Below are 27788 nucleotides of genomic sequence, written 5' to 3' on the forward strand. Positions count from 1 at the left end.
GGACAGAACGCATCCTCTAGGTGGCACTGTGACCCAGGGAACAAACTCGGACAAAGTTAACTGGGAGCTGTAGCTCAAAGTTGTCCGGGCTCTTGCTCTGCCTGGGTCCAGTTCATAATTAGACCCCGGCAGGGTTGAGGAGCGTCGCTAGGATGAAGGACCTGGCTCTGCTCTAGCAGCCCTCGGGACCTCTGAGGTCCCCTCCAAGCCCAGGAGCTGCGTCCTCAGGGAATGGTGGACACAGAGCACCAGAGGCTAAGGCTTCACCAAGGCTACCCTGGACTCACCAGATGCCGGACTCAGGAACCGCTTTACTTGCTCTCCTCTTGTCCCTCCTAATTCCACCCACCAGAGCTACGTGGCGGCTGTACCTGAACGCTGGTCCTAGCCCTGATCGACTAGGTTCTCACCAGAGACCTGGGCATGGACAGAAAGGTACGATTTCAAAGTATACAATCCCCCAGGCAAGGGGTTATCAGCCCACATTCTGAAGCCCAGAACTGGGTAGTTTGTTTCTAAAGTAACCCAGGACACTTCACTCAGGTCTTAGCAAACCGCCAGCATGTCTCTCTCCTTGCTGCCGGCCCCATGCCGCCCAAGATCGACTTTCAAGGTGACCTCAGGGCTCTAATTCCAGGCTCCCTGGATGTGTACACACACTGAGCACCTCAGAGGCAGGTGGTCCCAAGGCTCCAGCACAGAGCTGCAGCGGCTGGCCTCTACCCAGGTGGGCTCCAAAGTGAACAGGGTAGCGGGGGCCCAAGGCAGCATCCCGTATAGAGTTACAGACACACTTCCTGGGGCAGCACGAGCTGAAATGAAATGACAGCCAAACTCTAAGGGACTTAACACTTATCATCTTATTGAGGGCGTGAGGTTCTTCCAGAGGTGAGACGTCTAATAAAATTCAAATCTGCCTGAGGGAAGAGGGCAGGCGAAGGGTCCAGACCACCTAGTAGCTGAAGCTGCCTGAGTGGGCTGCTCTGACCACAGTGCTTCCTGGCCCCATCTTGGCTTGCGACTGATCAATAACTCATCCAAGAGATGATGTCACCACCCATCAATGATCACTCAGCATCCCAGCAGCCAGCAGGGAGTGAACTTCCTGTATGCTAATCAGGCCACCAAAAAGTCATGTGACAAAGGCATTTCCCTCCTTGGTCACATGACCCTTTAACTGTGCCTTCCAACGTGAAAACCATGGCAACGGCCAGTTCCAACCGGTTTGTGACACGCAGCCTTCATTTTGAGAAGGGAGGTAAGGGTTCAGGTACTGTCAGAAAATGGAGGCGCCAGGCTCACCCCAGGGCTGTGGAGCTGCAGGCACTTCCTGTGTGGCGCCGGCCCACAGGGGACTGTTGCTGCACCACAGGCTCCAGTCACCTCTACACACACCGCACACGGGCCCCTCTTAAGTTTCTAAAATGAAAAACTCTGTTAAACTCACTTTTTAAGGGAGAGGGGCTTTAAGAGTCTCAGGACTTTTTAAAATAGTTAATTTGGGAAAAAAGCATGTGGCTCAAAATGATTGTAGGCATTATTTCAGGGAAAAATTTAATTATGAAAACTGTCTGAAGTAAATAAAAGCAGTGGAAACCTAGCCCAGCATGCTGGGAGGGATGGCATCATGGCCCAGGGACAATGTCTGCCATTCATTCTACAGCAGCTGTCCCAGGCACCAAGTTTATTTGGAAGTGATGTGGTATTTCAGGACAAATCCCATAAGCCCGTCCTGCCCATCTTGAGAAGCCTTAATGTAAAACACACTGATCAAGAGATTTTATGTGACCTACAAAAATCCCTGGAAGCAGGCCAGGCTGTTATCAGCGTAAATGGTCTCACCCGCTCCCTGCCACGCACCACCCATACTCCCCCACCCGCTGGCACCAGCCCTGACCTCACAAGCACAGAAATTCTGTTACCTGCCAGGAACTTCCATAGAACTTCCTGGAGGAGAGGCTGGGATTATAAACTTAAATCGAGACACGATCCCACTTCCACAGCACAAGGTTATGGCTTTCAGCTGCCCAGCAACCAGCAGCCAGTACGTGGTTAATATTTAGTGTTCCCTCAGCCAGTGCCGGGAAGGAGCCGTCCTTGGAGGCTGGGACCTTTGTGGTTCTCTGAATGGGCCTGCCTGGTATGCAGGGAAGGCACACTTCATCCCCCTCTCCCTCATTCATTCATTCATTCATTCATTCATTCATTCATTCATTCCTCACTCACATCTGCTGAGAGCTCATTTAAAAAGTAGGTGCTGCATCAGGTAGTGGGGAGGAACCCCTGGATAAAAGGCTCTATCCTTAGGGTTCAGTCTACCAGGTAGGACAGACACAAAAGGGAAGGGGCAGATGGGGGCGAGGCTGTAGGTGGGCTTGGGGCTGGCCCCGTGAATGTCTGACCACCGCTGTCACAGCCACAGCAGCAGGGCAACTTCTCCGGAAATGCAGCGTGTCCTCCTTGCCCCAGACTTGCTTGATCAAAGTCTGTATTTCAGCAAGATCCCCCAAGTCTTGCACACACTAGGGAAGCTGGGGATGACCATGACCTGTGGCCCAATGAGGCCTCGGGATAAGAAATCCTCCTCCAGGCTGGCTCGGGGAAGACAGGCAGGGCCCAGCAATGCCTTCTCCAGCCACATAACCATTTCGCACTAGAACCTTTCCTCCTCACCTCTTTCAGGCCTAGCAGAGTGGGCTGCTGGCTGTGTGTAAAGGTGGGATGAGGGCTTTGCTAGAGCCAACACCAGTCCTGCCAGCCCACTTGTCCCTTGTGCAAACACTCATCTTGGGCTCACCAGGCCCTACCCGACATGAACCAAGCTGTTAACATCCCCCGCCCTCCTGGGGCCTGGCCCACAGACATGGCCCAGCATGGCCATGTTCTGTCTGCAGAACATCCCTCTTCAACATGCCTCAGGAAGCCTGCGCGGCCCCGTCCCCCCTGCCCTGAGGTGAAGGTCATAGCAGAACTTGGGGTTCCACTTGGGGGACTACAGGTCTAAGCAGAAACCCCCCAGCTTCCCAAGAGGGGCTGGCTGGTGGGTTTCTGTTCCTTAGCCCCCTAACAGCCCAGTGACTGGCCCACCCACCCTCGGCCCAGCAAGCCTGTCTAAGTGCCTTTGGTTCCCTGCACCGCACCCCACCCCACCCCTGTGAAGATGAGTCCTCCCTCCCCCTGCCTTGCAGGGTGACATGTCAGTACCTGTCTGACAAGCAGGTTCCTGCACCCTAAGCTAGGGGCCATCATGACCTCCTTCAGGTGGGTGTGGCACCGGCACAGCACCCAGGGACCTATGGCCTCATTCTGTGGCACAGCCTCAGCTCCCAACGAGGGACAGGGTGCCCCTAGGGTGACCAGATGAACAAAGGGCAAGGGGGTATCCAGCCCTGGGGTGATACACAGCCCCAGAGAAGGGGGCAAGCCCCCATGTCCTCAGAGCCAGGAATCTCCTCCTAAGTCCATGATGGCTGGGGATGGGGGAAGAGGCTGGCTGAGCCCATCGTGTGAGGGTGCTGAGCCCTGAACCTGCACACTCCCTGTGGAGTAGCTCCTTTAGCAAGCTGCGGCCTGGAGCTCACTGGCCACCCCTGCCCAGCCTTGGACTTCAAACAGCAGCAGGCTAGTCAGGCTGTGGAGAGAGCCCTCACCCAGTGAGTCAGAAGACACCTGGGTCTCACTTGGTTCTGCCTCTTGCAAGTGACACTTCCCTCTCCATGGCTCCTGCATGGGAGGGCAGAGGAATGCCTGTCCCGCAGACTCTCAGGGCTGCCTGGTGAGGTGAGACCTCAGTGCTGAGGAGGCTCGGGCACCTTAGACAGCCGGCTGGGTGCAGGGGGATCGGGCAGCCCTGCTGATCTGAAAATGCTCTGAGAGCTCAGGCCTCAGGAACAGTGACCTTCCTGAGAGCACTCATAGCCACCCTGCATGCCCCTAGGATGGAGAGAGACGTCTGTCCCAACAGCCTGGGTCCCCTGCATCAGGTCCCATTCCTACCTCGGAGAAAGAAATGGAGTTGTTTGCCGGGAGCTGCCCCCAGGGCTGTCATTTGGTGAGGTGGAAGCATCCCGCTGTCAGATCACATGCTGCCTCTTCAGAGCCAGCCGCCCACATGCAGCAGCCCCAAAAACCCAGATGGCAGCAGCACCATGGACTCCCGAAGCCCGACGGATGCTCTGACAGGATGCAACCTTGAAGGGGCTAGGAGCGCGCAGGAGTGATTTTCTTTCAGATTGTAGGGCCTTAGAGGAAAGTACTTCCTGGGGTCCCCAACACTGGGAAGATAAGGGCAGCAAATAGGCCGCCTTGCCTCGGCCTTGCAGCTCCCAGATGGGAGCGACAGCAACGAGTAAACTTGAAACATGTGCCCGACCTGACCGCTTTCTGAGGAGAGAGTGGGAGCCCGGTACAGAGCAGACAATCTCAGTAAACAGGTCCTGAAATGTGACACCTGAACATTCACAAACTTCCCAAGGGCAGACTGGGTCTGCTGGGGGCCTGGCAAGGCTGGGGAGCGCCCACCTCCTCCTCTTGCCTTGGTGGAGGTTCCAGGGTGGGGGCTGTGAGTTCAGGAGGAGTCATGCCGCGGACTGATGGACCCCCTTGCACGGTGGGCAGCTGCTTCCCTCGTGCACACAGATGTTGTGCTGCTGGAGGAAAGGGAAACCCACTCACAAGGATTTCTGAATTGTGTGTCTTCATGTGTCTTTGTAAAGTAACAGACCCTGGAAGCCAAACTCCTATTCTTTGAATCCAAGCGCTTTTGTGGATATGAAAAAAGAGCCCTAATACTTATGGCTGACAAACCCTGGACACCGGACCAGACTCTGCAAGACCCCCCGACCCATCTCTGTGGTCCTGAGGAGGCCGTAGGCTCTGGCTGCATCTATTCATAGGCCCCGTAGTACTGGACCCGGGCTGGTTTTATGGCTCAATTCCCAAACTACAGAATGCAGAGGAAGTGACGTGGCAGCCTTTTGAGGTGAAGTCACAGAAGCCTTGCAGCTTCTGCCTAAGCCCTCGGAATGCTTGCTCTAGGAGAGCTGAGGTCTGACTGCCCCAAACCACCATGGGGTCAGAGGCCCACACTAGCCTCCGCTACACAGGGGAGATGGAGACAGGCACAGAGACTGGTCCAGCCAGTCCCAGCTGTTTTGGCCATCACATGTGAGCGATGAAACCACTGGGGACACCCAGCCCAGCTGACGTGCAACTGCAAAGACCAGAGAGCCCCACCAGCAGTGCCCAGCTGGGCGGGACCAGCCAACCAGCAGAACCGACAGACTGAAAAACGTCAATATCTCACTGCTTTAAACCACTAAGCTAATGGAGCCTATGGCCCAGCTTGGCCCCTGGGGAGCTAACCCATATCACTGTAACTCCACTTCCTCCCTCAGATGCTACCCTGGGACAAAGCAGGGAAAGAGAAGGGGGAAAGAAAGGGTTTACCCAAGTAACTACCCGCGGAGCCTTAAAGCTCCCTCCAACAGAGGGACCAGCAGCAGCCTACACAGAGGCCCCCCGGACAGCTGCAGACTCAAGATGAGAACAGCTCTAGGAAGGTCAGGTGGGAGACCAGAGCTGCCCAACAATGGAAGGGGGTGAACAGGGTCCCATGGAAAAGGAGGAGAAAGTCTGCAGGCCGGGAGGCACCTCAGCTTCAGGCAGCACCTGGAGTGAAGTGAGTCAAGCCAGAAAGCAATTCCTCATGCTTCATTCAGTCTCTCTACCTGCCTTCAAAAAACACTCCCAGAAAAATCCTATGACAGAGAAAAAGAACAGTTATCATCAGTTCCCCAAGTTAGTCCTACCACTGAGCAACTTTTTTTTTTTTTAGAGACAAGGTCTCACTCTGTCAGGCTGGAGTGCAGTGGTGCAATCATAGTTCACTGTTGCCTGGAACTCCTGGACTCCACTGATCCTCCCACCTCAGCCTCCCAAGCTGCCAGGACCATAGGCACGCACCACCACGCCTGGCTAACTTTTTTCAATTTTCAATTTTTGGTATTGAGACAGGGTCTCTCACTCTGTTGCCTAGGCTGGAGCACGGTGGTATGATCGTGGCTCGCTGCATTTTTAAAGTTTTTGTACAGGTGGAATCTCGCTATGTTGCCCAGGCCAGTCCCGGCAATATCTTGTGTGGCAGGCCCCTGTGTAGTGGGTGTGCTGACATACAATTCTGGCAGCATTCACTGCAACCTGGGGGTGGGCGCTGCTCACTGGGACCCCACACAGTTCTCCTTCCTTTCCCAAGGGGTGGTGGTCACTCACTCAATTGATAGAAAGGGAGCTCTGTTGTCCAGACACAGGCTGTGCCCCAAAACTGAAGAACTAGGCCAGGCACGGTGGCTCACGCCTGTAATCCCAGCACCTTGGGAAGCCAAGACGGGCGGATCACGAGGTCAGGAGATCGAGACTATCCTGGCTAACACGGTGAAACCCTGTCTCTACTAAAAATACAAAAAAAAAAAAAAAAAAAAAAAAAATAGCTGGGCATGGTGGCGGGCACCTGCAGTCCCAGCTGCTCGGGAGTCTGAGGCAGGAGAATGGCATGAACCTGGGAGGCGGAGCTTGCAGTGAGCTGAGATCACACTACTGCACTCCATGCTGGGCGACCTAGCTCCTCGTCTCAAACAAACAAACAAAAACAAACAAACAAACAAACAAACAAACAAACAAACTGAAGAACTCCTGGGGGTTGTCTGGTGTCCTCCCGAGCCACCCCACCCCCACCTGCTTCTTGCCAGCCGCAGCCCCTCTGCGGATCCCTCAACTCCTTTCTTAGCATCCATCACACTCCTCCCGCCCCGTAACTTGAGCTACTCTTGGCTGGGATGTTAGAGAAAAGCCCGGGGCCTGCTTTGTGGGGCCCAGGAAGACAGAACACATTCTGCTTCTCTGCCACAGAGGCCGTGGAGGTGAGCGGCTAAGATGGGATTTTTGAAACCCAGCCATCATTCTTCCTGGAGACTTTAGGTCCAACGACCGCTCTGGGACTCCATTATGGTGAGCCCTGCCACAGCGCTGGCTAAAGAGCTCAGGAAAAAGAGAGAGTGTGTCTGTGTGGCTGGCCAAGACCTGTGAGCCCATCCCTGCCCACTCTCCTTTCCTCAGTACAGAAGGGAGCAATCCCAGGTCCCCAGCCAGAGCAGAGGAGCCCCATGCAGTGCCCGCCCCCAGCATCAGCAGAGCCAGGAGGCGGCCAGCCCACGCTGCCAGAACGCCTTCTAGGAATGCAACAGCCCCTAAAGTCAAAGGGCCCAGCCAGGGAGGCCCAGAGGACCTCACTGCGACAGGGGCCAGTCTTGGGGGCGTGCAGAATAGCTTGGCTGAGGGTGGTAGAGACAAGCCCAGGAGACCCTAATACCATGCTCATGTGGGCCAGCAGCCTCTACCCGCCCACGGAGGCCACTGCAGCCTGACCTTGCCAGCAGCTGACACCACCAGGGAGGCCACATCAAATTCAGCATGCTCTGCTTAGAAATACAGGAAGACACATGCACTGGAAATGACTACAATCGAATAACTGAAAGGCTAACTTTTCAGGTTTGGAAAACCAAGCAAACACCTGCTGGGCCTTTATGATGGCCACTCCTAGGCCAACCACGAAAATTCACCCTTCCACATAATCCTCTCCATAGCTTCATCATCACCCCCAGTTCCCAGTCCAGGGGACAATCTCAAGGGAGGGCCACATGACTTCCTAAGGTCACACAGCAGGACCTGCAGACAACCTGGGCTCCTACGGCACCTGAGCTCCTGTGTGGACCCCTCACTGTGCCAGGATCCCGGGGAAACCCAAAAGAGGAGATGTGGGGTTGGAGAGTATGGGCCCCATGTGACTGGCAGCTCCTAATTCAGGTCATCAAATATCTTTATTTTGAGACAAGAGTCTCCCTCTATTGCCCAGGCTGGAGTGCAGTGACACGATCTTGGCTCACTGCAAACTCTGCCTCCCGGGTTCAAGTGATTCTCCTGCCTCAGCCTCCCAAGTAATGGGACTACAGGTACCCACCACCACACCTGGCTAATTTTTGTATTTTTAGTAGAGACAGGGTTTCACCATGTTGGCCAGGCTGGTCTCAAACTACTGGGCTCAAGGGATCTGCCCACCTCGGCCTCCCAAAGTGCTGAGATACAGGCATGAGCCACCGCGCTCGGTCATTTTATTTTATTTTATTTTATTTTATTTTATTTTATTTTATTTTTATTTATTTATTTTTTTTGAGACGGAGTGTTGCTCTGTCACCCAGGTTGGAGTGCAGTGGCCGGATCTCAGCTCACTGCAAGCTCCGCCTCCCGGGTTTACGCCATTCTCCTGCCTCAGCCTCCCGAGTAGCTGGGACTACAGGCGCCCGCCAACTCGCCCGGCTAGGTTTTTTGTATTTTTTTAGTAGAGACGGGGTTTCACTGTGTTAGCCAGGATGGTCTCGATCTCCTGACCTCGTGATCCGCCTGTCTCGGCCTCCCAAAGTGCTGGGATTACAGGCTTGAGCCACCGCGCCCGGCCTTATTTTATTTTTTTTGAGACAGGGTCTCACTCTATAACCCAGGCTGGAGTGCAGTGGTACAATCACGGCTCACTATAGCCTTGACCTCCTGGGCTCAAGTGATCCTCCCACCTCAGCCTCCTGAGTTGCTGGGACTATATGCATGAGCCCCCACACCAAGCGAATTAATCTGTTTGTTTATTGGTAGACATGGGAACCACTATGTATTGCCCAGGCTTGGTCTTGAACTTTTGGGATCAGGTGATCCTTCCACCTCAGCCTCCCAAAGTGCTGTAACTACAGGTGTGAGCCACTGAGCCCCACTATGTCATTTTTGGAATAGTGAACCTTTATTTATGGCTGAAGGATCCTGGACAGCCAGTAGCATCCACAAGCTAAGTCCCTGAGGCGGGAAGGAGGGGGCAGTGTGAGGACACAGATGTGGCCCTCAGACTCTATCAAGAAATGATAACTTACCCAAATCACAAGACAAGTCAGGGGATGGTCAAACACAAAACATGGCCAGGTGCGATGGTTCATGCCTGCAATCCCAGTGCTTTGGGAGGCTGAGTGAGAGGATGACCTGAGCCTTGGAGTTCAAGAGTAGCCTGGGCAACACAGTGAGACCCCATCTCTAAAAAATAAAAAAGCTGGGCATGATGGCAAGCACCTGTAGTCCCAGCTACTCAAGAGACTGAGGCAGGAGGATCACTTGAGCCCAGGAGCCGGAGGCTACAGTGAGCTATGATTGTACCACGGCGTTCCAGACTGGGAGACAGAGCAAGACCCTGTCTTTTAAAAAAGAAAAGAAACAAAACTCAGTGGTGGTGGACACTCACACTGTAAGTGGGCCAACGCCTGCTGGAAGGGGTGGGATGGGGTTGTGGTGCTCAGGAATCCAGGCTCCCCAGGGCCTGGTGTGGGGAGAATAAAGGACAAAGAGGAGGGGAAACCCTGGCCACTGACCACAGCACCCCTCCTGACACTGGTCCCTGCACCCATGCCAGGTCTACCTTCCTCCAGGGAGGAAACATGGTGAGAACTCCTCAAGCAGGGTGGAGGAAGGACTCCCTACAGCAAATGAACTGAAAGGCATCTCCTGGGAGAGATGCCAGCTTCCTCACCAACACACAAGGAGAGAGAAGTCACCTGTATGCATGAAAGCCACAAAGATGAAACACATACTGCTTCTGAAACGACCACAAACTTTCTCAATGAATGGAAAGTGCTCACTGTGTCTGGAAACCTCCTGCCCCTCTTTCAAACATCTGCATCACAAGTGGCTAGATCACCATCACTTGCACCTGTCTTCCTAGCCAGCTAGGTACACCCACACCCCAATCAGAACTGCTCCAGTTGCTCTGCGCAGAGTGGCCGCTGGTGACCCACGAGGACCACTGAGGGGCTGGGTACACTTCTGCAGGTACTGGGGGGACTGGCCCATTCACCAAGCCTCAATGAGGCCAAGTTTCTTCATCTGCAGAAGGGGACACCACGCACCTCAGGGGGCAGTCATGAAATGCGATTAAACCTCACCTCTGACCAGCGCCTCTGTGGTATCCCATGACAAAGTACAACAGGATGAAGCCCTGCTGCTGCATACTGCAGTGGAATGGCGCCATGAAGAGAAGCACACACATGAGCGTTCATGCAAAGCCTGGTGCTTCATGAAAAACACCCGAGGGTATCTGGTACCAGTGATAAAGTACGAGCTTCCAATAATCAAAACTCTGAACTTCGGAAAACTTATATTTGCTACCTGCTGTGAGCTCAATAACTTCCCAACAGATAGGTGGTGACATTGACAAATCTGATTTTGTGACACTAAATGATGATACGTGTATCTGAAATGTTTCTATAACTCAGTAAACTACTATTTTCCAACGTTCAATGGTATTACAAATTCATAGGTGAGTAAAATGTCGTTCAGGGAAAGGAAAGATAATACTGTCAGGCAGAAGAATCCCAAATAATTTATGCAGACAGTTCACCTTTGAAGAGGTGAGCATGAGTCCCCATCCCTCAAGAGTGGGCTGTGTGGCCAGGCATGGTGGCTCACACCTGGAATCCCAGCACTTTGGGAGCTAAGGCGGGTGGATCACGGGAGGCCAGGGGTTTGAGACCAGAGTCTGGCCAACTTGGTGAACAACCCTGTCTCTAAAGTTCCTATAGTCCCAGCTACTCACAAGGCTGAGGCAGGAGAATCACTAGAACCCGGGAGGCAGAGGTTGCAGTGAGCCGAGATCATGCCATTGCACTCCAGCCTAGGTGACACACTGAGACTCCATCTCAAAAAAAAAGAGTGGGCCATACATAGTAACTTCCTTCCAAAGAGGACAGTATGGAAAGGGTGGAGCGGGGGGAGGGCGGGGAGAGTAACTTTACAGTAGGAAAACCTGACAAATGGCACCTCACCCAGATGATCGTTCAGTCAAGCCCAGCAGTACCTTTGATACAATGTGACGAGAAGAACACTTCACCCTCTGTGGTCTTCCTCCCCCAAATCAATCACCTGCCTGTGAGAAAAGCATCTGACAAATCCCAATGCAGGGACGTTCTACAGAACACTTGACCTCTGCTCCTCAAAACTGACAAGGTCACCCAAAACAAAGAAAGTCTGAGAAACTGTCATAGTCCAGGAATGTAAGGAGACGCAAGGACTAAATATAACCTAAGGGGAAAAGGACAACTGGAAAAAACTGAGGAAATCAGAATAAAGTATGAACTTGATTAAAATAATATATGGACCCTGGCTCACTACTTGTGACACAAGTTCTGTAGTCTGTTAACAATGTGGAGACCGGGGTGGGGTTTGCAGGACTGATCTCTGCAACTTCTCTGTGAATCTAAGACTATTCTAAAATTAAAAGTTAATTGTAAAAATAGGTTTTTCTGTTCAAAGTGCAAGAGTCCCATGGATTTTAACGTAACCACGTACAAAAAGCTCAATGACGAGGTTTCAGAGTCTAAGGGCCAACTCACCGGTAGCAACTCGCCACTCTGGATTTTGGTTTCTCATTACAGGAGGAAATGTACAATGATCCGAAAAGCCTATGGAAACACCCCTCCACTCTCTAACCTCTTCTCCATGCTAGTTATGTTTTCTTCCCCAGGCTTCAAACCCTCACAACGAATGCAAGAGGATGGACACAGATACAGCCACGGGAACCTAGCAGCTGCCTTCTTAGTAAGCTGAGTGTTAAAGAGATTTGCAAAATACATTTTTAATAAAAAGTTATTTATGTTAATACGTCACAGGTCTATTATAGTCATCTTTAAATGAGTTAATAAATAGGTTTCTTTTTTTTTTTTCTTGAGACAGGGTCTCAACTCAGGTTGTTCAGCCTGGAGTATAGTGGCGCCATCTCAGCTGACTGCAGCCTCTGCCTCCCAGGCCCAGGTGATTCTCCCACCTTAGCCTCCCGAATAGCTGGGACTACAAGTGTGCGCCATCACTCTCTGCAGTTTTTTTGGATTTTTATTAGAGACAGTTTCGCTATGTTGCCCAGGCTGAAATTTTTTTTCTTTATTCTGAGACAGAGTCTTGCTCTGTCGCCCAGGCCGGAGTGCAGTGGCGCAATCTGGCGTGATCTCAGCTCACTGCAACCTCTGTCTCCTGGGTTCAAGTGATGCTTGTGCCTCAGCCTCCCGAGTAGCTGGGATTACAGAAGTGCGCCACCACAGCCAGCTACTTTTTTGTATTTTTTTGTAGCAACGGGGTTTTGCCATTGTTGCTCAGGCTGGTCTCGAACTCCTGGCCTCATGTGATCTGCCCACCTTGGCCTCCTAAAGTGCTGGGATTACAGGTGTGAGTCACTGCGCCTGGCCAAAATTTTCAAATTTTCTAACACAGTAAATGTCAACAGACATATCCCACAAAACCAACCGCTGTCTGGGGCCCAGAGGTGGAAAAGGAGAGGTGTCAGTGCTTCGGGAAAAGGATTTCCCTTCTCTGGCAGCCCCGACAGTAGTGCAGAGGCTGGGATCCTGGGTCCTGTCCTGCTGATATATCATGGCCCATGTAACTTTCTTTTTGCTGCCAAAGTTGTATTTTGAAAAGTGAGAAGTACTAAACATCTAATAGGATTCACCCCACAGATATTTAAACACCAGCCAACAAAATTTGGTCACCTTAAGGTCCTCACGGCCTTATGTGGCAACTGTACAGCCTCTATGTTTACCTAAGTCACAGAAAGCAGGCGTCGCCCTATGGCTATGGATCAAACACAGGAACATGGCTGGCCAGGTCACCCAGGACCTCAGTGTGAGGACACTATCCTGAATCTTGTGCCCCACTGCCCCTAGACTGCTGGTCTCTGGGACTAGGAATCTCCTTCCTTCTCTACCAAGTGGGCCGCCTCTCTCCCGTCTGAGTGCCTGAGAGATCCTGGGCTCCACCCAGGCTCAGAGTATCAACTCTCCCTTCTCCAGAAGGGGGTCCCGAACCCAAGGCCCGGTCCCAACTCTATGTTCCACCCTTCCTGCACCCAACAATCTATCCCAGCCCACCTTTCCGGCCTCTGCTCCTACCACCGTGTACCTTCAGACTCTGACCCCTGTGCCCAGTGCACCGTGATTTCTGGGTCGCAGTCCCCGAGAGAGTGCCCTCAGACCATTCTTCCCATACTGCCTGCAGATACGCCAAGTCTCCTGGAGGCCTGGACTGATGGCTCTCTTTAGAATGCTCTTTGTACGAAAGCTATCAGGGCCCTGCCTTGAGGAATTCTGCGTGGCATCAAGTCTCAGCCCCATGAACCCCCAAAGCTTTTCAATTTGATTACATCACAACAATTTTAAAGATATAAGCTCTAAAAATCTGCAGTCCTATGGCATGGGTCCAAAGGGGGCACATGGCAACATCCGGTATGTCTCCCATCTTTCCATCCATCAGATGTCCCCTCCCTCGTCTCCCACCCTCCAGGGAAAACGGTGGCATCCGCTCGAGCCTCAGTCACAGGGAACTCAGCGTTCCCAAAGACAGCTGATTCAGCCTGGCTTCAGGCGTTACCCTGCCTTCCTCTCTTGAGGGTTCTTCCCATCAGCACTGTGACTTTACACTATGGTGGAGCCTCAATTCACAGAGGAGACCAGAGGCATTCACAAAGTGGGGGCAGACTGTCCCAGGCCACACAGAGATTCAGTCCATGGACGATCCAAGCTGTCAGACACCCACGTTCTTTTTTTCTACCACCAGCTGCCCCCTCAGGCTCACAAATTATAATTCACATGCTCATCTTGAGAGAGAGAAGAAAAACCTCAGAAAGATCTCTCTAACCAGGTAGCCTTTTCTTTTCTTCCAGGGGCACATTCTGCTAACCGGGAAAACACCACCCCCCTGGGTGTGATGTCTGCCTGTCCCACCCGGGATCACACACGCCCCTGTAGGTTCTCAGGTATCCACTCCTCTGTTTCTACTTGTTCTGCACAGAGACCCCCAAGGCTCCCACTGCCCTTCGCTCCACTCCTTCACCAGGTTAGGGGACCATGAGGGACAGGACTGGCTCTCAGCCTAAGGAGCACTCAGAAGCCGCCTCATAGCCTCCAGGTTGGTTTCAGTGCAACTGCTCGCAGCATGGCAGGGAAACTGGCTGCAGACTGAAAAGCAACAAAGCTAAACCCAGTTTCAGTGGGCACAGCGGAGTGCTGGTCAGACACCCTCCCTGTCTTGTCCCTGTGGATGGGACATTCAAATAACCCGCTACAGCAGCTGGGGCATGTTACAGGAAGAGCAGCCTGTCAGTAAGTGGCAAATAGGACAACAGCAGGAATACATGCTGGGAGGAGATATCAGAAGCCGCAGCAGCAAAACACAAAGCAAGTCATTTAAAAAGAAGGAAGAGGTCTGCTTAATCTGCAAATCTGGCTCAACTTACAGATGTGTGAGAGGAGTTCGGACAGAGCAGGTCAAGCATTTACTGGTGACTACCTCGATGTCCATATAAAGTGTGGCCTCTGGTTTTCTGTCAGAGCCACCAAAGGATAATATCCCCAGAGAGCCTGCACTGTCCAACAGAGAAGCCCCATTTCAAAGTCAGGGATCCCGAGGTCCCCTCCATGACCAGAGGAGGGCGTCTAAAGGCAACAAAGAGCTGGCAACACCTTGGAGAAGCCGGAAGTTCAGGAAGACCAGGAGTGATGCTCTTTTACCTGGCACCAGGCTGCCTCATGCTACGGCCCTCATGTGAGCTGAGGACTTGGGGAGTTAGAAACAGTGCAGTCTATTATCCTGGTGCCCCTAAATAATCTAACGATTCTTAGAAGTACAGGTGGACCCCTCACATTTCAGCGATTTCCGGGATAAGAGTCCCAGATAAAGGGAAATGGGACGAGGAACCTGCAGGAAAGGGGTGACATAAAGAACAAGGAGGAGACACACGGTGGCCACTGAGGTTTGGAGGGGCAGCAGCTAAGGCAGGGAAGGGAGCACACAGATTCCCAAGGGAACATACCTCTCAGTTCCCAAGAGCTAAGAAATGCCCGTAGGCTGTGGATTTCTAGTCGGAGCTGGTGAAGGCGCTCCCTGAGGCCACCCAGCCTCTCCTGGAAGTTGCCCAGCAGCAGACAGAGAATTAGCAAGTGAAAGGCAGCAGCCAGCCCTCAACAGGTGCTGGGGAGGGGCTGGAGCAGCGGAGGAGGGGGCTCCAGAAAGCCGCCCACAGAGTAACCCACTCTGGAGCCCCTTGTCTGGATCAGGCCGGTGGTCACACGAAGGGAAAAAGGCTTCTTGCTGCGGGACTTCCAGAGCTCTGGCACCCCGAAGAGGGATTTAGGGGTTCAATCCCTGCCAAGAGGGCTGCAGGAGGCAGTCAGTGTGAGGCCCACAAACCATGGCCCTGGGCTGTGAGAACCCAGCCCTTTCCTGAGCCCTCACGTCAACAGCTGTGCCACATTAGTCCATCGTCCATCTCATTCAAGGACGTGCATTCCTGCAGACAGCCGGCCGGCGGGCTGGGCGCAGCTGTGGGGAGGCATAGTCCTGACAGCAGGAGGTGGAAGCTCAGCTCTGCACATCGCTGTGAAGACACCCCCTCCACCCGTACACAGGCAGCCAACATAATGATGATACGGGTTCTGTGGCACCAGTGACTGTCCAAGCATCCGCTATGTGACTGACTAGCACAAGGGGCAGTGGGATCTTCTGCCTGGCCTCATGCTTCCCTCAGAGGGGCAAGGGTGACAGGCTTAAGACACAGCCACACATGTATGCCAGAGTCTGGACCCCGACCTCTCTGTAGACCCAGTGGCTAAAACTATAAAGACTGAGAACAAGTGAAGATGGTGTGCTGGACTGCCACGCCTGTGAGTGTGAAGAGCACAGACCGTTTTGGGGGAAAAGCCTAGTCATTTCTTTAAAATGACTAACCACACACATAATCTGTAACCCTGCAGTTCAACCCAAGTGTTTACCAAGAGAAATGCTGTGCCTACAAAAAGACATCTGCAGGGACCTGCACAGCAGCAGGTGCTCACACCAGCCCCAAATTGGAGGCTGCACAGATGTCTACTGACAGATGAGAAGTGCCCTGTGCACACCACTCAGAGGCACACCAATACACACCAGAGGCAAATCCCAAAACACTCAGAAGAAAGCCAGACCCCAAAGAGCACTGACTCTGTGAGTGCATCCCCAGAAAACCGGAAAAGAGGCAAGATCAGTCTCATGAGGGGAAGCACCAAAACAGGAAGGGCTGGGGGTGCGTGAGGGCCCTTCTGGAGTGGGATGGTAAGGTTTCTGGGCAGTGATAAAGTTTGTGACCTAAATCAGGGTTTTACTCACAGGTGCACGCGTGAGTCAGAACTCATCGACTTGGGCACACCAGGGGAGTCCCATGCTCATGTGGCGGGGGGAGGGGAAGCAATTCTGGTGTTGACTTCACCCTCCTCTCCCTTCCCTGTAAAAAGTATCTGCCCAAACAGCAAGGACTCTATCCATGATCCTCAGAGTCATCTTGGAAAAATTAGGCAACCAATACACACTTTTGCAGCTGGCCCCATTTTGGCACAGAACAAAACAAAGCTGTCCACACTCCCACGTTCTGGACAACTGGGTGGCTGGATGTATAGGAGGAAGCAATATCACATTATTTTCTGATTTGTTTTTTGTTTTTGCTTTTGGAAGGCTTGATGTGTTAAGTTTTTTTTTTTTTTTTGAGATGGAGTCTTGCTCTGTCGCCCAGGCTGGAGTGCAGTAGCGTGATTTAGGCTCACTGCAAGCTCCGCCTTCCAAGTTCTTGCCATTCTCCTGCCTCAGCCTCCCAAGTAGCTGGGACTACAGGGGCTCGCCACTATGCCCAGTTAATTTTTGTGTGTGTGTTTTAAGTAGAGACAGGGTTTCACTGTGTTAGCCAGGATGGTCTTGATCTCCTGACCTCATGATCTGCCCGCCTCAGCCTCCCAAAGTGCTGGGATTACAGGCGTAAGCCACCGCGCCCGGCCTAACATGCATTTTAATGATGGGCACGCATGCTCACCGTGGTGGGCGGCCTGACCTGTCTTCACATCAAATGATCAGCCAGTGCATTCTCTGGGCAGGGAAGTGACACCGATGCGCCACCCCACCGCCTCCCTGGTGACTGCCAAATTCTAAAAAGAAAGATGACAGCAATGATTCTAATTGTCATCAACGACACCAGTGTCAACAACTGCGACTGGCTTTGCAGGCCTAGTAAACAGACTGCATTTCCAGTGCGTTTTATGGTCACTGGCCACAAGTGCTTGACCAGGGAGCTGAAGGCCAAAAAAAACTAAAGCCAAGATCAGATCTAACAGCACAGATGCTACTCTGAGCCCCAAAGTGGCCAAGGAACACACATCTCAGCCTGCCCTGTCCACACCATGGGCCAGGCCTTTGGTACAAGTGTTGCCTCCTCCCACAGCAGACTCATGGTACAATAGGAGGTGGGGAACGAAGAGGAAGACACAAGAGCTGCCTGAACGCCACATGCCACTAACAGGAGGACACTTGCCAGACATCCACCTAGGCTGTGTTGAAGTCTGCCCAATCCATGGACCACAGAAGCCACAGCCCAGTCTCCTCCCAGGTGAAATAAGGAAATGGAGACAGTGAGCCACACCGCCAATGGCAAGTCCTTCTTTCCAAGACCTCTGTACTTTCCTTCACAACATGGTCTTCCAAAAAATAGTTGCAAAAATCAGATCCTGTCTTGATTACCTCTCCACCACTCCAGCACAGTACCTGACACACAGCAGGTCTCATCCTGGACCACTGACAATCCAGAAAGAGTTGACACTTCAGAAAAGGCACATACAAACACATCCTCAGTGAGGTGTGGCCATTCACAGAGTTCTCATTCCCTCACCCCATGCAGGCCCGAGGTGACTGAGGGACCCTCAGTCCTTACCTTTCAGTTGCAGGACCCCTGGAGAAGAGCCGCACTTTTACCGAGCAACATGCTCTTCCATCCAAAAAAAAATCAAGGCCAGGTGCAGTGGCTCACACCTGTAATCCCAGCACTTCAGGAGGTTGAGGCGGGCGGATCACCTGAGGTCAGGAGCTTGAGACCAGCCTGGACTACATGGTGAAACCCTGTCTCTACTAAAAATACAAAAATTAGCCAGGCGTGGTGGCAGGTGCCTGTAATCCCAGCCACTCGAGAGGCTGAGGCAGGAGAAACGCTTGAACCTGAGAGGCAGAGGTTGCAGTGAGGTGAGACCACGCCACTACACTCCAGTCTGGGCAACAAGAATGAAACTCCATCTCAAAAAAACAAAAAGAAAAGAAAAGAAATCAAGCTATTTACATCTGGGTGTGGCCAGTTATTTCTGAAGATCAATCATTTGACAGAAAGAGACTCTCCTCTATAGCAAAGTGCAGGACTGGATCTGCTACTTATCACAGAAACAAAACAGAACCAGCCAGGTGCCGTGGCTCACCTATAATCACTTGAGATCAGGAGTTCAGGACCAGTCTGGGGAACATAATAAACCCCATCTCTACAGAAAAAAAAATTTTAAAAAGAACAACAACAACAAAAAACCCATCCGGGTGTGGTAGTATGCATCTATGGTACCAGCTACTTGGGTGGCTTGAGCCGAAGAGTTCAAGGCTGCAGTGAGCTATGACCGCACCACTGCACTCCTGCCTGGCCAACGGCGCAAGACTAACTCCAAAAAACAGAGAACCAAAAGCAGCTTCCTCTGCCTGCCAGCTCCAGCCTCATCTGACAGTCTGGACTCAGCATGGGGCAGCACATGCCCATGACCTTTGGATTGGCCTCACAAAACCAACAGACTCACAACTTCTACCTCTGAGGGTTTTGTTTTTCTTGTGTGCACATTTATGGATGCCAGAACAGAAACCAAACTATTTTAACCTTCATTTAATTATTTATTTTTAACATCCATATTGAGGTATACTTTACATACCGCAAAATTCAGCCACCGTAAGAGTACAATTCAATGATTTCAGTAAATTCGTGCAATCATCACCATAATACAATTTTAAAACATTTCCATCTTCCCAAAATGTGCCCATGTGCTGTTAATCATTGCTACCACCCACCCCCAGCCCTGTCCTAGTCAACCACTGGTCACTTTCTATCTCTCAAATAAATTTGTTTTTTGGGGGGACATGCCCTGTAAGTGAAATTATACAACGAGTAGTTCCTGGGTCTGCTGTTTCCCCTTAGCGTGGTAAGTCTGAGATTCAGCCATGTTATGGCACACATGAGTAGTTTATTTCTTTTTTTTTTTTTTTGAGACGGAGTCTGGCTCTGTCGCCCAGGCTGGAGTGCAGTGGCCGGATCTCAGCTCACTGCAAGCTCCGCCTCCCGGGTTTATGCCATTCTCCTGCCTCAGCCTCCCGAGTAGCTGGGACTACAGGCGCCGCCACCACGCCCGGCTAGTTTTTTGTATTTTTTAGTAGAGACGGGGTTTCACCGTGTTAGCCAGGATGGTCTCGATCTCCTGACCTCGTGATCCGCCCGTCTCGGCCTCCCAAAGTGCTGGGATTACAGGCTTGAGCCACCACGCCCGGCTGAGTAGTTTATTTCTTATAAAGCTGAACAGTAATCTGGCGTATAGAGGTAGCAGGTTTGTTTTATCCATGGGACACTGGGTTGCTTCCATGTTTTTGTTTTTTTTTTTTTTTTTTGGGACACAGTCCTGTTCTGTCGCCAGGCTGGAGCGCAGCGGCACGATCTCGGCGCAACGCAAGCTCCGCCTCCCAGGTTCAAGCAATTCTCCTGCCTCAGCCTCCCATGTAGCTGGGACTACAGGTGCACACCACCACACCCGGCTAATTTCTGTATTTTTAGTAAAGATGGGGTTTCACCATGTTGGCCAGGCTGGTCTCAAACACTTGACCTCAGGTGATCTGCCTGCCTCAGTCTCCCAACGTGCTGGGATTACAGGCGTGAGCCACTGCGCCTGGCCCTGCTTCCACTTTTCAACCAGTATGAATCATGCTGCTGCAGATGTACCTGTCTGTGTGGGCACATTTTCATTTCTCTTGGATAAATTGCTAAGTCATATGGTAAGTTTACATCTAACTCTGTAAGAAACTATCTGGGCTATTTTACATTCCTACCAGCAATGTATGAGGAATTCCAGTTTCTACACATCCTTGTCAACACTTGTTACTTCCTTTTTTTTTTTTTTTTTAAACAGCTATACTAGAGCCTTGTTTTATGGTCTAGTGTATGATCAATGGAGAACGTTCACCCACACTTGAGAGGATGTATTCTGCATTCACCAGGTACTCTATATATGTCAGTCAGGCTAAGTGAGTTAATAATGTTCTTCAAGTCCTCCATACCTTGCCGATTTTGTCTAGATGTTCTACCAATTATCGAGAGTGGGATATTGAAATCTCTTAACTATAACTGATTAATTTCCATCAATCCTATCAAGTTTATGTTTCAGGCATTCTGGGGCTCTGCTGACTGTTATGTCTTCCTGAAATATTATATGAAATGTCGCAGCTGGGCATGGTGGCTCATGCCTATAATCCCAGGAATTTGGGAGGCTGAGGCAGGCAGATCACGAGGTCAGGAGTTTGAGATCAGCCTGGCCAACATGGTGAAACCCTGTCTCTACTAAAAATACAAAAAATTAGCCGGGCGTTGTGGCGGCCACCTGTAGTCCCAGCTATTCAAGAGGCTAAGGCGGGAGAATCACTGAAACCCGGGAGGCAGAGGATGCAGTGAGCTGAGATGGTGCCACCGCACTCTAGCCTGGGTGACAGTGAGACTCTGTCTCAACAACAACAAAAAAAGGTTGCAGTTTGGCTCTAGTAATATTGTTTGTCTTAAAGTGTCTTTTATCTCTTATTAATACTCCAACTCTCAAACTGTCACTTATGGTATCTCTTTTCCCATTCTTTTGCATTATTCCTTGAATCTAAGGGGTGTCACTCATAAACAACATATAATTAAGCTGAATCTTCTTTTTTATTTATTTATTTATTTATTTATTTATTTATTATTTATTTTTGAAATGGAGTCTTGCTCTGTCGCCCAGGCTGGAGTGCAGTGGCCGGATCTCGGCTCACTGCAAGCTCCGCCTCCCGGGTTTACGCCATTCTCCTGCCTCAGCCTCCCGAGTAGCTGGGACTACAGACGCTCGCCACCTCGCCCGGCTATTTTTTTGTATTTTTTACTAGAGACGGGGTTTCACCGGGTTAGCCAGGATGGTCTTGATCTCCTGACCTCATGATCCGCCCGTCTCAGCCTCCCAAAGTGCTGGGATTACAGGCTTGAGCCACCGCGCCCGGCCTCTTTTTTATTTTTGAGACAGAGTCTCACTCTGTCGCCCAGGCTGGAGTACAGTAGCATGATCTCAGTTCACTGCAACCTCCGCTTCGTGGGTTCAAGTGAGTCTCCTGCCTCAGCCTCCCAACCAAATAGCTGGGACTACAAGTGCGTACCACCATGCCCGGCTAATTTTTGTATTTTTAGTAGAGACAGGGTTTCACCATATTGGCCAGGCTGCTATCAAACTCCTGACCTTGTGACCTGCCCACTTTGGCCTCCCAAAGTGCTGGCATTACAGGTGTGAGCCACTGCGCCTGGCCTTAATCTTGCTTCTTTACACTATCTGAGTCTTTGCCTTTTGATTGTGGTATTTAGATCCTTCACAGTTACTGCATTATTGACATGGCTGGATTGACATTTGCCATTTTGCTGTTTGTTTTCCACATGTCCTCTTTTTTGTTTATTTCTCAGTGAATAAAGAAACTTTCATGTTAAATATTTTTTAGTGTACAACTTTAATTCTTCTGATGATCTGTCTTTTTAAAAACTATATTTTAAAGATATTTTGTTCATAGCTGCTCTAGGCATTACAGTAAGCATCTTAACCACAATCTATGTAAGATTGATGCTAACTTGATTCCAGTAAGATACAGAAATTTTGCTCCGATATTGCTCCATTTCATTCCCCATCTTTTGTACTAATATCACATATATTTTATCTGTGGATATTATAAACCCAACAGATCATTCTAAGCCTTTGGTTGGCTTCCAGACTGCAGAACTAGCTAAGTCTTTCCAGTTAACCCATGCATTTACCATTTCCAGTGTCCTTTATTTCTTCTCATAGACTTAAGTTGCCAATGTGTCATTTCCTTTCATGCTGAAGGACTGGCAGGTCTACCAGCAATAGATTCCTTCCGTCTTGTTTACCTGACAATGTCTTTTTTTCTTTCATTTTTGAAGGACTGTTTTTACTGGCTATAGAATTTTGGGTTGGCAGTTTTCTTCTTCGGATACTTTTATTTTTATTTTAAATTTTTTTTTTTTTTGAGGCGCAGTCTTGCTCTGTCTCCCAGGCTGGAGTGCAGTGGCCGGATCTCAGCTCACTGCAAGCTCCGCTTCCCGGGTTTACGCCATTCTCCTGCCTCAGCCTCCCGAGTAGCTGGGACTACAGGCGCCCGCCACCTCACCCAGCTAGTTTTTTGTATTTTTTAGTAGAGACGGGGCTTCACCGTGTTAGCCAGGATGGTCTCGATCTCCTGACCTCGTGATCCGCCCGTCTCGGCCTCCCAAAGTGCTGGGATTACAGGCTTGAGCCACCGCGCCCGGCCTTCGGATACTTTTAACATCATTCAATTCCTTGTTTCCACTGTCTCAAGTCAGAAGTCAGCTGTTCATCTTATTAATGCTCCCCAGACGTGCTGAGCTGTTTTTCTCGTTACTTTCAAGATTTTCTTTTTTTCTTTGGCTTTCTACACTTTGACTATGATGTATCTAGGTCAAGATCTCTTTGTACTCACGCTATTTAGGTTTGTTGGGCTTCCTGGATGAGGTTCTCCTCAAGTATATTTTTGTCCATTATTTCTTCAAATAGTTTTTCTATCTTACCCCAATCTTGGGCTAAAACAGAGCCGCTGTGCCTCTCTGCAAGACCACAGGCAGGGTTGTTACCACTCTAAAATGAACAGTCCTCCCCCTTTTCGCCCATACAGAGAAGCTGTTGGTCCTCACAGCTGACAGTGACTGGACAGAACCTCTTTACCAAACAGATGGGAGAGGGCATGGGAATAGCTCCAGGACAAATGCCATAGAGTCTCACTGTTCTCACCTGAAGGTCAGCAGTTATAGGCATAAATACTTCTCAGATTGTTGTATGCCCCTGCTCAATTTTTCCAGAATGCTGAGATTGTTTCATTTTGCTTTTGTCAATTCTGCTAATCTCTCAACACAACCGAAGTTGCCCTCCACCCTCAATTTATGTGGAATATAAGATACCCACTCAAGTTGGGAAACTAAGATAGAAAAACTGCTGAGTTAAAGAGAGAGGGGGGGGGAGTAAAAGAGGGAGAGAGAAAGCTGATTCTACCACTGTATCTGCCTCTGCATGCTCCAAATCATCCCACCACAGTAATATGTATACTACACACACACATGCACACATATATATTTTTTGATGATTCCAATTCACCAGCCACTAAAGAAAACGGAAATTCTCTCTCCTATAAGCCATTAGAAACTGCCTGTAGCTTCCAATATGCCCAAATTGGGTCATAAGATATGCCCAATAAGATAGCATGAAAGAAAAAAAAACGGTAGTTTTGAAAAACACCCAAATAGAAACCCTATAAACAGAATACTATACAGCAGTGAAAATGGATTAACTGCTGGTATGCTCAACAATATGGGTAAATCTCACAATGTTGAGTGAAAGCAGGAAGATAAAAGGTACACAATATATAATCCCACTTTAAATTTAAAGTACCAAACAAGAAAATCTAACTGGCATGGTCAAGAACGTTGATTACCCTTGGAGGACAATGACAGCAAGCGAGCGTGAGGGGGCTTCAAAAGTGCTAATAACTTTTTTTTTTTTTTTTGAGATGGAGTCTCACTCTGTCCCCAGGCTGGAGTGCAATGGCGTGATCTCGGCTCACTGCAAGCTCCGCCTCCCAGGTTCACACCATTCTCCTGCCTCAGCCTCCCAAGTAACCGGGACTACAGGTACCCGCCACCATGCTCGGCTAATTTTTTTGTATTTTTAGTAGAGACAGGGTTTCACCAAGTTAGCCAGGATGGTCTCGATCTCCTGACCTCGTGATCTACCTGCCTCGGCCTTCCAAAGTGCTGGAATTACAGGCATGGGCCACTGCACCCAGCCTCGTTTGTTTCTTTTTTTTTTTTTTTTTTTTTTTTTGAGACGGAGTCTCGCTCTGTCGCCCAGGCTGGAGTGCAGTGGCCAGATCTCAGCTCACTGCAAGCTCCGCCTCCCGGGGTTACGCCATTCTCTTGCCTCAGCCTCCCGAGTAGCTGGGACTACAGGCGCCTGCCACCTCGCCCGGCTAGGTTTTTTTTAAAATATTTTTTAGTAGAGACAGGGTTTCACCGTGTTAGCCAGGATGGTCTTGATCTCCTGACCTCGTGATCCGCCCGTCTCGGCCTCCCAAAGTGCTGGGATTACAGGCTTGAGCCACCGCGCCCGGCCTCTTTTTTTTTTTTTTTTTTAAGTGAGAGGGAGTCTCACTCTGTTGCCCAGGCTGGAGTGCAGTGGTACAATCTTGGCTCACTGCAACCTCTGTCTCCCAGGTTCAAGCGATTCTCATGCCTCAGCTTCCCGAGTAGCTGAGATTACAAAGGCAGTCCCCTATGCCTAGCTAATTTTTGTATTTTTAGTACAGATGGCGTTTTGCTATGTTGGCCAGGCTGGTCTCGAACTCCTGTCCTCAAGCAATCTGCCTACTTCAGCCTTCCAAAGTGCTGAGATTATAGGCATGAGCCACTGTGCCCAGCCTATAACATTTTGTTCCTTGATTAGGGTTATGAGGTTGCGTTCAGTTTGTCAAAGTGTATCTAGTGGCTCACATGTGCACTTTTCATTACATACGCTATACTTCAATTGAGAAGGTAAACAACGAAAATTAAATTCTATTGGCATGACAGTTTAAAATCGGCATGTCAGTCTTATAAGACACTGAATCTGAAGCCAAAGAGCTTCAGCTGACTTAAACTGTGGACTGATACAGCTGTGCCCTATGAAGGACTGAAAACCAACCTGGGAATTGAGACAACCACCACACTGTGCACTAAAGGGAGGCTCCCAAGGGGTGCTCCAAGCTGGACACTCCCAAGAAGAATCCAAAGACTTCTTTAATACCTTCATTTGAAGGTATTAGAAGAAATCAGAGCCATGTGCTCCAGAATGGATTAGTTTTAGAATGGCTCTGGGCTGGACATGATGCTGTGTTTCTGTCAAAACTGCCATCTGTACTTTTCCAAAGAACGACACAAAACAGTGTGAGAATTTGGGGAGACACTAGGCATACACGTGACATCTCTTTTTGAGTAAAGCTAAAGACTGAAGGGAAGCTGTCACCAACACAGAGTCAGTCGCCTTCCTCACTAGACACCAAACATGGAGGCTGATTCTTGGTACACGTTACCTGGCATACAATCAACCTGCAAGGCAGAGATGATTGCTCATCTTACAAATGAAGAAACACAGGCTAAGAACTCTGCTCAGGATCAGGCAGTGTGAGTGATATGACCCCAACTCTGCCTGCTGGCCTGTGAGCTGGGTTCTTTGCTCACTCCCACACTGCTTCACAAACGCCCTGGGTGTCTCAGTGCTCCAGGAGGGCCCTGACACCAGCACCCAGCACCTGCGTTCATCTCTGTCCCCTGCTCCCTTCCTTTACTGTCATAAGGAAAGCAACACAATCAACTGCAGGAAACAATGTTGCATCTTCTCAGTTTGGAAGGCAATGACCCAGTGAGGAAAGACACCAAGAGGCCCAGTGTAGCCCCCGGCTTTGACAACAGAAAATATCTGGGTTTGGGCCTGAACTCTGAGTTTCTTTTTTTTGAGATGGAGTCTCGCTGCGTCACCCAGGCTGGAGTGCAGTGGCGTGATCTCAGCTCACTGCAAGCTCTGCCTCCTGGGCTCAAGCCATTCTCTTGCCTCAGCCTCCCGAGTAGCTGGGACTACAAGTATACAAGTGCCTGCCACCATGCCCAGCTAATTTCTTGTATTTTGCTTAGTAGAGACGGGGTTTCATCATGTTAGTCAGGATGGTCTCTATCTTCTGACCTTGTGATCCACCCGCCTTGGCCCCACAAAGTGCTGGGATTACAGGTGTGAGCCACCGCGCCTGGCCAACTCTGAGTTTCTTTTTTTTTTTTTTCAGACGGAGTCTTGCTCTGTCGCCCAGGCTGGAGTGCAGTGGCGCGATCTTGGCTCGCTGCAAGCTCCACCTCCCAGGTTCACGCCATTCTGCCTCAGTCTCTCGAGTAGCTGGGACTACAGGTGCCCGCCACCACCACGCCCGGCTAATTTTTTGTATTTTTAGTACAGACGAGGTTTCACCGTGTTAGCCAGGATGGTCTCAACCTCCTGACCTCGTGATCCACCCGCCTGAGCCTCCCAAAGTGCTGGGATTACAGGCGTAAGCCACCGTGCCCAGCCAACTCTGAGTTTCTTTAACACTTAACCTCTCCCTCACAATCCACTGGCCTACCCTGCAGGGGAACATGGTGATTACAGGAGAAAATGCATGCCAGGAGCCCAGGAATGCACGAGGGACCCCATGCACATGGACTGCAGATTCCCATGAACATGGACTCCTCCTCTTCCTGCCCTGACTCCACACCAGCCCCTCACTGCTCACCCCTGCTGAGCTGTCATGGACTGGTCTCCGGCTGAAAACATAGTCAGAGAAAGGGAAAGGAGACTTGGACCTATAGTTTTATTTCTGGAACTTTAGAAGAGGACCTTGGTTTTAGAATGGGGACTGTAGACAGCAGAGTCAGACAGAAAAGCCCTCTTTGGAGAGCAAGACCACAAAGTGTGTTTCCTCACACTAGGAGGCTTTGTCAATAGGAGCGGGCTTGGGTTTTCCCATTTATCTTCCCATTTTAAACGCTGTGAACACCGGATGATCTCTGAAGTCCTCAGGATCCCAACAGTTTGGGTTCCAAAAACGAATCTGACATAAGACTGGGGGCTGGGGTCACCCTGTGGGGTTAGTTGACACGGAAAGGTGAGGAGCCACTAGCTGTCCCTTACGAACAGGCATGGAGAGACAGACCCTCCTCAGGGAGAAGACTCTAGTGGGTGGTGAGAGAGAGAGACCAATGGGCTACAGAGGAGTCTGTCACAAGGCCAGCCGGGGAGCTGTGGCCACACCACAGCCCTCAGCGGGTGTCCGGGCGTGAACATTCTGCAGAGCTCCAAGGAGGGTGATGCAAGAGCAGGTGCTGGGTCTGAATTTCTCTTTACAGAGAGAAAGGAAGGTTTTGAAGTCAAGAAATGGGTGGTAGATTGGGTCTTATTTTTATTTCAAGTTTTTACCTTAAGAGACTCACAAAAGATGAATATGAGGAAAGTCACTCTAGAAGTAATCAGTGTTGACTAAGGACAAACCAACAGAGCAAGCTGAAGACCAGAACCAAGTGAACGTGGAGTCGAATGAGCACCCCATACCCGCTCTGAGGAGGGTGCCCTGGGCTGGGCTCCTGACTCTATCCCTAGCCAAGTGACCAAGGTAGGTGTAGCATCCCTGGCCCTCTGATCCCCAGATCTGAAAAGCAGGGAAGCATAACCAAATGAAAACCTCAAGTGTCCCTGCAAATCAAAAGCACCGAGTTAGACAGACAGCAGGCGCATGGGTGGCAAAGGCCTACTGATGGCAGGGGAGCTGATGGAATGTGCCACTCCTCCTCTTGTGAGACCCACACCCTGTGTTACTTGCAGCTGGGACCTGGGGCCCTGGAATGGCCATAACAGCACAGCTGCCGGGGGGGTGATGCCCGAGCTGAGCCTACAGCCATCTCCACAACCCTGCCAAGCTATTACCAACAGGCCTGGAGTGTG

General features: G+C 50.6%; 1 protein-coding gene across 12 annotated transcripts in view; it reads right to left on the minus strand.

Annotated features, from left to right (window-relative positions):
- GATAD2A (GATA zinc finger domain containing 2A) overlaps positions 1 to 27788 on the minus strand; it is a 126216-nt gene that overhangs the window by 17626 nt on the left and 80802 nt on the right. The gene's annotated exons all lie outside the window — the stretch shown is intronic.

This window comes from Chlorocebus sabaeus, chromosome 6 (genome assembly GCF_047675955.1).
Source record: "Chlorocebus sabaeus isolate Y175 chromosome 6, mChlSab1.0.hap1, whole genome shotgun sequence".
Lineage (NCBI taxonomy): Eukaryota > Metazoa > Chordata > Mammalia > Primates > Cercopithecidae > Chlorocebus > Chlorocebus sabaeus.